Here is a 7,835-nt window from a genome sequence, read left to right as displayed (position 1 = left end):
ATGTGGCATTTGTCAATCAACTTCATGCAACACAAGTTCAGACATAAGGCAGGATGATGCAGAGACAGTCAACTTTGGAAAACAGAGCAGCTCACATCTTGACAAACAAGCAACAGACAGGGGCTGTAGAAAATGCCTACAAAAGGTTGCATCTTTAGTGACAGAATATTCAGGATTTCTGTTCATACCAGCTCTGAATGAAGTTCCGTTGCATGTTGTGGTATTTTTTGGGTTGGTTAGTTTTTCAAGGTGAGGCTCTGGGGTCCTTCCTTCAGCTTCAGGCCGCCTAACATCGCTAGCAGGAGTCTGTGTACATCATCATATTTGTTATCTCTTCTATCTAAAAACTTCTATAGTGTTCGTGCCTCTCTGTCCTGCTGGTATTACAGGCATATCTGAGCAAACTACGCACCCTCCAATCGCTCATGGACTCGAAGTTTAGCTTGCAAACATCTAGGTCTTGTGGGAAATGGTATTTGTTGGAGGCTGCTAAAAAACAAAAACAACAATATTAAATAATGCAAAAACTACCATCCTTGTCTAAACACATGAAGCAACACACAACATACTGTTGAGAACAGCTATGTTTCAAAGTTGGATTTTTAGTTATTAACTTTGTTATAAATATCAGTGGGATTTTGAATGAGGTTTCCTCACTTCTGAATATACCTGCATGACGAGGGCAACTCGCCCAGGTGACTCTAATGCATAGATTACTATGGCAACCAATTAGACCAGATCAGCTGGAGAATGGGAGCAGCTGAATAGGAATAGGAAAGGAAATCAGAGAGAATTTTGTATTAAATGTAATCATAGACCCATCAAGCTCTACCGTAGCACTGCCTATGGTTGCTGGATGTGTTCACACATAAGGAAACTCTTATATAATTACCAAATAATTATTTTTTATCTTTTAAATGAAAATAGCTACTGACCTGAGTACTGTTTTCAGGTCTTTAATCTTTTGTTAGGTTTCAGTTCAATGGATCCAAAAGCAGACAAGGAAGCAAATGAATGGTAACTCAGGTTTTATTTTCAACACAGGTAACAGGACAGGGGGACAGGCAAGCGGGCAGGACGGAGGGGGGGTTCGTAGGTTTGGCGTGGCAAGATTGCAGCAAAGTCGGACTTTCTCCAGACAGACAGGCAGTGACTCCAAACATGGCTGAGGTGCACTGAAGACAGACAGAGGAAAAAGACGTTAACAAAAGGCAACAAGGAAATCACAAGGGCAGCAGAAACACTCAGAGGACCAGAAAGCAGGTTACCACTGAAGGTTAACTGATGAACTGGCAGGGAGAGATTGAAGAGCCGCGGTATTTAACTGAGTGGGTTGATTGCAGGTGAGCCTCAGGTGGTGAGCCGGAGTGAGAGAGACATGATGACACGCCCCCAAACAACCACACACAGACTGGCAGGGAGGGGAAGACACAAGAAACATGAGGATGGGGGAGAAGGCAAAGCCACTCCTGCCATCGTTCTCCTTTTAATGTACACTGCTCTGTTGCTGATATGTTTCTGTTCTTGCTTTGTTACTGTCTATTGTCCTGGTAAGACACAGGCCTATTCGTGGGAAAGCGTTACACAAACCTAAACACAGAGTTCTTCTAAAAGCCAAAATCTCGACCTGCTTTAATAGCTTCTTTACCTCAGCATCTTGTTACAGTTCCCATGTGCTGGTGCAGATGGATGGGGTCAGAATCCACTGACCTGTGTAACTATAAATGGTTTCCTCGCAGTAGTCGCCTGTTTGTATTCATCTCCGGTCAGATGTGCACTGATGGGGAAGTACAGTAATGAGTCTTAGTTTATACTTGCAGTGGCCACTACCCTTACCGCTCGCTGTTAAGGCATTGTGTGTGTGTGTGTGTGTGTGTGTGTGTGTGTGTGTGTGTGTGTGTGTGTGTGTGTGTGTGTGTGTGTGTGTGTGTGTGTGTGTGTGTGTGTGTAAAATAATGAGTCAGAGTTTAACTTTGCTTATGCACCTGCTGGGTTTGGATGACCCTGCAATGTGCATGATTGAACACACACATTCATGTATTTGTACATTCTTACAGTTTTATCACTTCATTTAACAGCCTCACTAAGATATTTTCCTCATTATTCTTTAGCTAATTTGGCCAACATGTTTGGCATTTTTCAGTTGAAGCAGAAATGTATTGTGTGCACCGTGAAATCCGATCATGATTGCTCACGACATTATAATGCAAAAAGACCAGTTATTGACTGACAATAGTTTGTTTTTACCTCACCCAGACTTGACTGTGACCTGTAGTATTAAACCACATTGCTGTTACCACCAGTAACTACGTCACATGCACAATAACTAAGCAAATGTGTACTAGCGTCAAAATCGGTTGATTAATATTTCTTGCCAATCAGAACTGCATTCTGCCGTTACTTTTACATTACTCCTCGGTAAATTGCTATATATATATATATATATATAAAAAGTCCTGCCCCCACGGTGTCTGCTTAGAAAAATTCCAGCCCTTGAACGAATGTAGTTTAAGACCCCTGACATACAGTATAGCTGTTAGCTAATACCAGAGAACATTTAAAATGTGTCTACATAGTAACAAATTATAGTATTAGCCACTAAATCTAATTTTTTAAAATTAAATTACTAATGCCACAGGAAAGTGATAATGTTACAAGAACGTAGTCATACTTTTAAGAAAAAGTCTAATATTTTAAGATAGTTGTAATGTAATAAGGAGCAATAATGAAACTATATGAATAAAGTTATAATCCAGTTTTTTAAAATAAATACTATATTTTTTAAATAAATACTTTGAGAATAAAGTCATCATATTTTCAGAAAATGTCATAATAATACAAGAATAAAATCATACTTTTGAGGGAAAAGTTAAGTGTTGCATAAGTATTGTGGGAGGAAAAATGAAAGCTGCATGAGAAGAAATGGCGTGATTACATAAAGGCTTCCATCCAACCAGCCATTCTTCACAAGTTTTTCCAATAACCATTCATCCTCTTGGACACCTGGCCTAACATTTTCCTCAACACTGCTTGCATTACACAGTCATTATTCCCCAGCAGAGTAGGACTTATGAATACTGTTGTGGCAAACAATCCAAGATGGATCCAAAGGTTTTCTGCCAGATGGGTTATGGGAACAGATTCAGTTAGAAAAAATTACATAATATGACATTAAGACACCCAATTTCCAATTGAAAGAAGTGGATTTTGAGATGCTGCTGGTGAGGCATTGTTAATAAGGAAGGTTTTTTTTCCTGTTATGCGCACGACAGGCCAACAGTGCTGCTAGCTGTGCAGAGCTCCTCTGTCATCCTTGATTCCTCTTCTGTAATTCTTTGTCTTTTTCTTAACATCTTCTAAACTCTCTCTGTCTGAAGCTTGGTTCCCATCCATATTATTATAAATGGAAACTGACAAACAGTAGGGAAAAGTAGAAAAGTCTTATAGCTTGTCCTGAAAATGTCTTTTGCAATGGAAAGATACAGTATGTGTCTTGAGGAGATTTACTTATTGAACATTGTAAGTGACCATTCGCTTAACCCTGACCCCCTTTGTTACCATAACCTATTAAGCTTTCTGTTCTGCTATGGCACATATACAGTTTACACTGGCAATAGCAGCAGACTTGTGTCTACTGCACTGTGTGAATTTGACCAGTGGCATTGAAAGAGCTTATTAGGAGTTGGCTGTTAATTTTTCCAGTGAGTCGCCTACATTTTGTTTTAAACGTGTTTTTTGCTAGCCAAAATTAACATCCTGGTTAAAATCACAGTTAACGCAAATTACAGATGCACCTTGATAACCAAGCTAGCTAGCACCACCCTCTCCTCCAAATATGGTCACGTCTGGTGTCTGGTTCCAAAAAAACAATAAGGCATCGGCCAAAATGCCAAATTTGAGGCTTCAAAACAATAGTCCACAAACCAATGGGTGAAGTCAAAGTGAACATGTTACAAATTACATGTGCAAAACAAAAAAAAAAAACACAACATCAACTCGGCAAATCGTTTTTGACGACTTTCCAGGTTGTTGTTCTGATTTGAGGGGGCAATTAAGCAAAAAAGTGAATTTTCCCAGTTAAGAACAAATTTTTCCGATTATAATGTGCTAAAAGACTGAAATTGAACTGAAACTAAAGCTGTATGTCCCAACGACAATGTCAGGATCCTCACCATTTAATCATCAATGTAGGTGACATGGAAATAACAAAATGAAACAGCATGGTTCTTGTACTGTATTTTAGAATAGAGCTAGTGTGATAAATAAAAGGATGATAAAAATAAAGTCTAAGATTAGATTGTAATTTTGTTTCTAATATAACTGCTTGGTTGCTTAGATTACTTTTGTGGACAAGCAAGACAGAGGTTAGATTAATGCCTTAGTGGTTGTATTTTTAAACGTTTCAAGGGAACAAAGCCTTTGAGAATAAGGACTATGTTTCCTGTGTTTCATAACGAATGTAACGCTATCTCCAACAACAAGACAGCAAAACAGAGCATTTAACATTGCAGCTAATGAGGTTGTACTCATTTCTGTTAATGTGGTCTGAGCAATCAATCAAAATGGCAATGCACTTCTTACTGTGTCTGTCCTCACACTCCCATTTGGCCATTCCTATCCCATTTGGCATGCTGCTGAGTTGACAAAAGCTTCGCTGTCAAATGTCACTTAAAAGTCATGAAAATAAAGTTACCTGATGTTAACAGCAAGCACAGAACCTTTTATGTACTGGAATCACTGCTGTGCTTTGACAATTGGTGAGAGTCACAAAGAGGACATCCATATTCATGACAATATCACAGGAGAGAGATGTTGAAAATGATATGTTAACCTGAAGCAGAATCAACAGTTTGCCTTGGCTTTGCCTGGGGTAACTGTTGGGATGCCAGTTTTACAGTCCCAACAAAGCTAATTCTGCAAACTAGAACAAAACAAATATACTACATTACCTCAATTCACTGCTTCAGAGCTTTTCATATCATCATCATCATCATCATCTTATAGTACTCATATGCTTTGCCAGGATAAGACATTTAAAACAAACTTTGCAGTGCTGTTGTATAATGCATGGATGTGTTGCATAATACTGTACATACAGATTGCATAAGATTGTCCCGGTGTATCAAACAACCTGGTAAATCAGAATTGGCCCAGAAAATCCACCCAGTGTGGTGTGGGAGGATTTTAATCAACAGCCTGTAAAACCTGTGATGCCTAACCCTGCCTCAGGGAGCTGCTCACCCACTTTAATTAATTTCATTAGTGGACTATCAAAGGAGATTTTAAACCTCCCATGGGGACCTGTTTCTGCTATTTCAGAGGCTTTTGCGCCTCACAACAATAACACTCTGGCAGTGAAAAAAAAATGTAAACTTCGAATGTTTTTAAAATCAGGTAAAAATTTTTAAAACATGGGATACCACAGACATTATGATTTAACTAGGGTTGGCTAACCGGTATCAATATGGAACCAGTTCCTATATGACCAGTACCTACGTTACTAAATTACAAAATCTCGGTACCTCATTTCGGTGCCACTTCAATGTGTCGGTTGAACTTTTTTCCTTGTGGTGTTCCGAAACACCATTCACCGCAGTACAAATGTAGCATCCCTAAATATAAGGCTATGAGACGACAGCCTGTTTTGTCTTTATTAACGCCAAACAAACCTGGCTCAACAAAGAGCTACACGTGTTAACTTTGGCACCGGAATTGTGAAAAGCGATACCCAACTCTAATTTAACTGGCACACTTGAGTGGTGATTCCAGGGACTTATGATCTCACAGAAACTTGCGTGATCAAACATGACTTAAAAAAAAATAAATAAATAAACACGTTTCCAAAGAACTAAACATACCAGTATAGAACAGCTGAGGCTAATGGGATTAGTCATAAACCAAAGTATTAGATCAATTGAAATTTTGAAGTGATGAGGGCGGGTTTGCGTCTGCGTTATGTGCTCTGCACATGCGCATTAATGTTTCTTATGGTGCTCACATGGCCCACAGAATTGGATTAGGGGTATGCATCCCCAGAGCTACAACAGTAGCATGGCTAAATATTTAATGACTGAGTCTTTGCTATTACAAAGATAAGTAAAACTGCTAATCAAAGCAAAGATCAGAAACATCTAACAAGGCAGTACAGTATTAAAACGAAGGTTACGATATGGTAACCCTAGTTCTATTAGCACAGGCGGAGCCCTCTACTGGACTCTATGGGTACTACCTCTCCTCCTATCACACGCACGTACTCGCCCACTGAAATTTTGAATACTGTAAGTAGCCGACCAATTGGACGTTGGTACTGTACGTGCATACCGTATAAATAGCGGTGTCCTCACTGCTCAGCATCCAACCAACCCTTCAGCAGACGGCGGTGGAGCGACAGGGCTCCATCGTAGAGGGCTCCGCCTGTGCTAATAGAACTAGGGTTACCATATCGTAACCTTCATTCTATCTCACACAGGCTCCGCCCTCTACTGGACTCTATGGGTACAGTGGGTGGAGCCCGATGACTGTCCGCCCAGCTGCGACAAGCCACAGCTCACCTCACTGACACGATCGGCCCCAGGTCACCAGCCACAGGCCCTAGGCTGCCTCCATCCTAAGCGATGGGGCAGTGGGCCACCCCTCAGAAAGGTCACTAGACCGCTAGGGGTTTGGCATGACCAGATGGATCTGATCCAGCCAGATCCAGCACCTGAACTGTCCTGACCCCTACAGGGGACATCACAGTCAGTGTAAAAATGTTTTCCCCGACAACCGGTAGTCTATGGTAGACACCAGTCTTCTTCCTCACAGATATTGAGTCGCACCTGCGAACACAGATCCTGAGAAGGAGCCCGACACATCCAAGAGGTAAAAACGCAAAAATGGACATGGTGAAGACCACGATGCCGTTGTGCAACTCTCCTCGACGCTCACCCCGTTGAAGAGGGCCGTTGACACAGCCACACCTCGTGTGGAGTGAGCCCGGACCACCGAGGGTGGGTCTTTCCCCGCCTGCACGTAGGCCTGTGAGATACAGTCACAAAGCCATCCGGCTAGGCGCTTCTTGGATAGAGCTTTACCGATCGCACCGTCACCAAAGCAAACAAGCAGTTGATCAGTGCGTCAAATGGGGGCCGTGCGCTTCATATAATGTGTCAGGGCGCGCACAGCACACAACAGATGCAGCCTCACCTCCCTAGGCCCAGGGTGGGGCGGAGGGTGGAAGGCATCCAAATGTATGGTCCTCGACCTGAACGAGCTTCTTATGTTCTTAGGAACAAAGGAGCATGCAGCTGGGATGAACCGACAGGGCGCACAACTCACTCACCCTCTTGGCAGAGGTGAGAGCCAGTAACAAGGCTGTCTTGAGAGATAGCATCTTCAAGGAGGACTGTTCCAGGGGCTCGTAGGGGTTTGACCTCAGAGCCTCTAGTACCAGTGGCAGGTCCCACTGGAGTGCAGAGACACGTAGCACCGGTCATTGTCTCCTCACACTCTGCAGAAAGCGCTTCACGAGGGGGTGGGTGAAGACAGGTCTGTCGCCAAACCACTCATGACAAGATGAGATAGCTGCCGCATACACCTTAATGGTTGAGTGTGACAGTCCCTTCTCCATTAGGCCCTGCAAGAAGGAAAGGATGGATCCCACTGAGCAGGTTATGGGATCCATTTCCTTCTCAATGCACCAGCGCTGAAAGCCCAGCCACTTAGCTTTGTAGCAGGAAGTGGTGGAGCCTGCCCTCGCCGCCTGGATGGTATGTACCACCTCTGCGGACAGCCCAGCCTGTCTCAACCTCTCCCTTTCAGGAGCCAAACCTGGAGAGGTTGGCCGAGCACCGGCA

The 7,835-nt window shown here is 42.5% G+C and overlaps 1 long non-coding RNA gene across 1 annotated transcript in view; it reads right to left on the bottom strand.

Annotated features, from left to right (window-relative positions):
• Window positions 1-1,013: 1,013 nt before the first annotated feature.
• The window catches only part of LOC123974775, a 17,401-nt gene continuing 10,579 nt past the window's right edge, over window positions 1,014-7,835 (bottom strand). Inside the window, exon 2 of the long non-coding RNA XR_006825922.1 lies at window positions 1,014-1,175. This is a non-coding gene — a long non-coding RNA (uncharacterized LOC123974775). The remainder of the gene's footprint in view (window positions 1,176-7,835) is intronic.

The sequence above is a fragment of the Micropterus dolomieu genome, linkage group LG01, assembly GCF_021292245.1.
Source record: "Micropterus dolomieu isolate WLL.071019.BEF.003 ecotype Adirondacks linkage group LG01, ASM2129224v1, whole genome shotgun sequence".
Taxonomy (NCBI): domain Eukaryota; kingdom Metazoa; phylum Chordata; class Actinopteri; order Centrarchiformes; family Centrarchidae; genus Micropterus; species Micropterus dolomieu.
This window is presented reverse-complemented; position numbering and strand designations above follow the sequence as displayed.